The 4,561-nt window shown below is 40.1% G+C and overlaps 1 protein-coding gene across 1 annotated transcript in view; it reads right to left on the bottom strand.

Moving 5' to 3' along the window:
• The window catches only part of LOC106871819 (tyrosine aminotransferase), a 33,711-nt gene that overhangs the window by 23,801 nt on the left and 5,349 nt on the right, over window positions 1-4,561 (bottom strand). The window lies entirely within an intron of this gene.

Genomic DNA, 4,561 nt, shown 5'->3' with positions numbered 1-4,561 from the left:
AAAGTCAAAATACCAAATAAGGGTGACAGGTTGCTTTGATGAGGAGATGAGGATGATGATGATGGTGGTGGTGGTGGCTGTGAAGGTTGTGGTGGTGGCTGTGGAGGTTGTGGTGGTGGCTGTGGAGGTTGTGGTGGTGGCTGTGGAGGTTGTGGAGGTTGTGGTGGTGGCTGTGGAGGTTGTGGAGGTTGTGGTGGAGGTTGTGGTGTTCTATCTCCCACCCCACCTCCATCATGTCCATACTGCCCTGCCGCTCTCCTCTTCCTTCTCGTTTCCCTCCCCACCACGTGAAGAAGTGCATTGGCTGGCAATGTGCAGTGGCATAGGTCAATGTCACAGAGTGCAGAATCATAGAGTACCACTGTTGTGTCGCAGAGTACCACGTCCATATTACAGATTACCACATCCATGCCTCAGAGTATCACATCCATGTGGCAGAGTACCACATCCATGTGGCAGAGTACCACGTCCATGTTACAGATTACCACATCCATATCACAAAGTACGACTGTTGTGTCACAGAGTACCACTACTATGTCACAGTGCCACTGCGGGGTCACTAAATACTACATTAATGTCACAGAGTACCAGTTTCCCTCTACCAAATCCACTGACAAGGCTTTGGTCAGCCTGGGGGTTTAGTAAAAGACACTTGCCCATGGTGCCTCACAGTAGGACTGAACTCAGAACCGCGTGGTTGGGAAGCAAACTTCTTACCTATGCCTGCGCCTATAATATAACAACATGATATAAATGATGTAATGAATGATATGAAATACTCTGTAAATTAGCAGAGATGTTTTGCTTTATGTTGCTCTTAACTGTTGAATATTAATAATCATTTGATAGGCTTCTCCACCCAAACTACAGGCAAACCACATGATATTTCACTGTATCACAGCATCAACCAGACTATCAGATGTTGTTATACACCTCCGGTCACAATGCCCTTTGAATCGTTTTAATTTTCAAATGATGCTACTATGCTGCTAAGGTGAGTGGGCCAACATTTCATTACAGGGTCTGTCATTGCAGGGGTTACTCATTTACAGATGAGTGGACAGGAGCAACATGAAATGAAGGAGCAACATGAAAAGACCAAGCCTTTAATTAGCTTAGTGTATCTTCTCACGTATAGCAAACCACCAGAAGTCTCAGTCCCCTGTCATCCACTCTGTGAGTCCCAACATCTGTTGATCTTGAGCCTCTTGCAATAAGATATACCTTATTGATGATCATAAGACAGACATAACAAATGTAATTGCAACTAAACTCATCAAGCCAACAGAAACTAAATTCAGAAGACTCAATTAAAAAAAAAAAGCATACAGGCATGGGTAGTTCTGGGTTCAATCCCATGGTTTGGTACCTTGGGCAAGTGCTTTCTACTATAGCCTGGGGCTGATCAAAGCCTTGTGAATGGATTTGGTAGGTGGAAACTGAAAGAAGCCTGTCGAATATGTGTGTGTGTGTGTGTGTGCGTATTTGTCCCCCACACCTGCCTGACAATCAATGTTGGTGTCTTTATGTCCCTGCAACTTAGCAGTTCGAAAGAAGAGACCAATGTTGGTGTCTTTTTGTCCCTGTAACTTAGCAGTTCGAAAAAGGAGACCAATAGAATAAGTACTGGGGTTGATTCATTAGAGTAAAAATTCTTCAAGGCTGTGCCTCAGCATGGCCTGCAGTCGAATGACCAAAACAGATAAAAGATAACAGATAAAAATTGTGAAACATGAAACCAAAATAATTGAATAAACACACAGAATTAACCTCTTCCTGTATTCATGTCATTAGGCAACTAGGTGTGAAAGAGTTTAATGAACGAAATGGTAGTGGTGGTGGTGGAGGTGATGAAGGCTGTGTTGAGGAGATGGGAAATGTGAGGGAAGGGTAGAAAGTAGGGGTGTATGAGACTATGCGAACCCCTTAGCTTCCAGGTTTGTTTCTCAAATGCAATATTTGTTTATTCAGATTGTTTTGAATCAATCATGCATTATCTGCATCGCTTCAAAATTATGTTGATGCATCATCATCATCATCATCATCATCACCGTTTAATGTCCACTTTCCATGCTGGCATGGGTTGGACAGTTTGACATGGAGCTGTGCAAGACCACATATTGCACAAGTCACTAGGAAAAAAACTATGACATTAATTCATTAGCGTTCAAACTGGCTCTATCCAGTATAAAGTTGCAAGACACCAGTTATTAATGTCCTGCTGTTTGTATTTGTAATTGTGTACCATTTCTCTGGATTTTTTTCTCCTCGTTTTCGTATATGTTCGCTTACTCTCTTCCAAGGAATCTAGTGCTCTTGGCTTAGATTTTCTTGGGGTAGGCCAGATTGGAGCAGTCTCGAGTGTAACTGGCCAAAACTGCTGAAAAAATCTGGAACTCAACTGAGGATAAAAAACTCCAAATGACCTCCTTGTTTTTTCCTGTCCTTTTTTGTACTGTCTGTCAGGATGTTTTGTTACTACCTGTTACGTTCATGTTCCGTCTTTTGTTTTCTTTTTTATATATACATATAGCGGTGTACGTACACTTTTGGTCTCTTATATGTAAGTATATATATCTATATCTATCTATCTATCTATCTATCTCTCTCTCTCTCTCTCTCTCTCTATATATATATATATATATATATATATATATATATATATATATATATATATATATATATATATATATCGTTGACCAAACACCATTCAATTTTTTTTTTTCTCCGTGTTTTTCTCCATATTCTTTCTGTTGAAGAGCGTAGCTCGAAACGTTAAAGACTTTCTGTACTCCCGAGCGTCAAACTAATACATCCTTTTGTTGTTTACACCACCTGTCCTCTTCTGTTGTTGTTTTTTTTTCGTACATTCTCCCATATATATATTTATATATATATACATATATATATGTATACCTAAATTCTGTATGGCTTACTCTTTCTTTCAGCCCCTAAAAGAGTGAAGAGTATATATAGAACAAGATACGTGTGTGTGTGTTTATGTTTCTGTGTATGTGTGTTGAGTTTCGTTTCTATCCTGATTATACACACTACAACCAGCACTACCGCCACCACTACCACCATCACTAACCCCCTTCCCCACTATTAACAGAACCAACAACAAGAATATAGATAGTGACGGTGGTGGGTGGGCATACATACAGACAAACTAAACTAACAGAAATTAGGTAAGTTAAAACAGAGTTCACAAGGTCAACTGAGGAGAAAACTGAATCAGTTTTTCTTCAAGGGCTGCCCCTTACCTTCCCCTATCATATCCTGACACTAACACACACACACACACATACACAGACTGATGGTGGTAATGATGATGATTGTGTTGATAGTGGTGGTGATAGTAGTAGTAGTAGTAATAGTAGTAGTAGTAGTAGTAGTGGTGGTGGTGATGATGGCAGTGGTGGTGTGACACCGTAAGGAAAGAACTGCTCCCATAAGTATTAAATATTCCAGTGGAGACCAAATCCTTCCTAACTCCTCCAATCTCTTATCCACCCCATCCACCTCCTACTCAAACCAACCAACCAACCAGCCAACCAACCAACCAACAATTTCACCCCATCCCTACTGTGCCATAGGGATGAATTGAGAGGGGAAAGAAGGGAAGTGGGGTGGGGAAATATTTCTTGCCAAGAAAGTTGAAAGTGATAAATATCTTTTATCATCACCGCTCTCCACCACCCACCACTCCATATCATTGAATCAAGACAATGAGCGTGTGGTGGAGGTAGTGGGGTGGAGCTAGGAGGGCGGCCGGGAGTGGGGGGAGACTGCTAGAAACAGACACAAAAAAAAATTCCCTCAATCTCACCTAAGCATCTGAAAAATAGTTGAATTGTGCCACCAAAGATATTCTGTGACTGAATAAAAAATGGAATGGTCATGATTGGAATGCTTTACCTATCTATCTATCTATCTATCTATCTATCTATCTATCTATCTATCTATCTATCTATCTCAAGAATGGCACATATAATTGACGAAGCCACCTTGACCATGATTCTATAAAACGTTTTAAAATTTTGTAAACAGAGAGTTACTTACGTTTCTTGCATAAATAAAAGGAATTTTATTTAACAAACTGTGACACTAAGGACCGAGGTTACCGAGGTTACCGTGGTCTTTTCGTAGGTTTTTCTTTCCACGGATAACCTCCCCATTTATTGGGAATTTTCTGTATTATTTCGTATTTTGTGTAAATACCCTAAACGTTTTGCGATGTATTTTTTTTCATCGTTGTCCCCACTTTTGTTTGTTTTTTTTTCTGCTTTGTTTTCGACCCCCCCTCGAAAAGAAAAACTCTACATTTGTATTTTGTCCCCTCTGTGTTGAGCCCTGTGTGGCTAATAAAGAAACCTATCTATCTATCTATCTGTCTGTCTGTCTATCTATCTCTGTCTATCTATCTATCTATCTATCTATCCATCTATCTATCTATCCATCTATCTATCTATCTATTTGTCTATCTATCTATCCATCCATCCATCCATCCATCCATCCATCCATCTATTTGTCTATCTATCTATCTATCTATCTATCTATC

The sequence above is a fragment of the Octopus bimaculoides genome, chromosome 30 (assembly GCF_001194135.2).
Source record: "Octopus bimaculoides isolate UCB-OBI-ISO-001 chromosome 30, ASM119413v2, whole genome shotgun sequence".
In the NCBI taxonomy this organism is placed as follows: Eukaryota; Metazoa; Mollusca; class Cephalopoda; order Octopoda; family Octopodidae; genus Octopus; species Octopus bimaculoides.
This window is presented reverse-complemented; position numbering and strand designations above follow the sequence as displayed.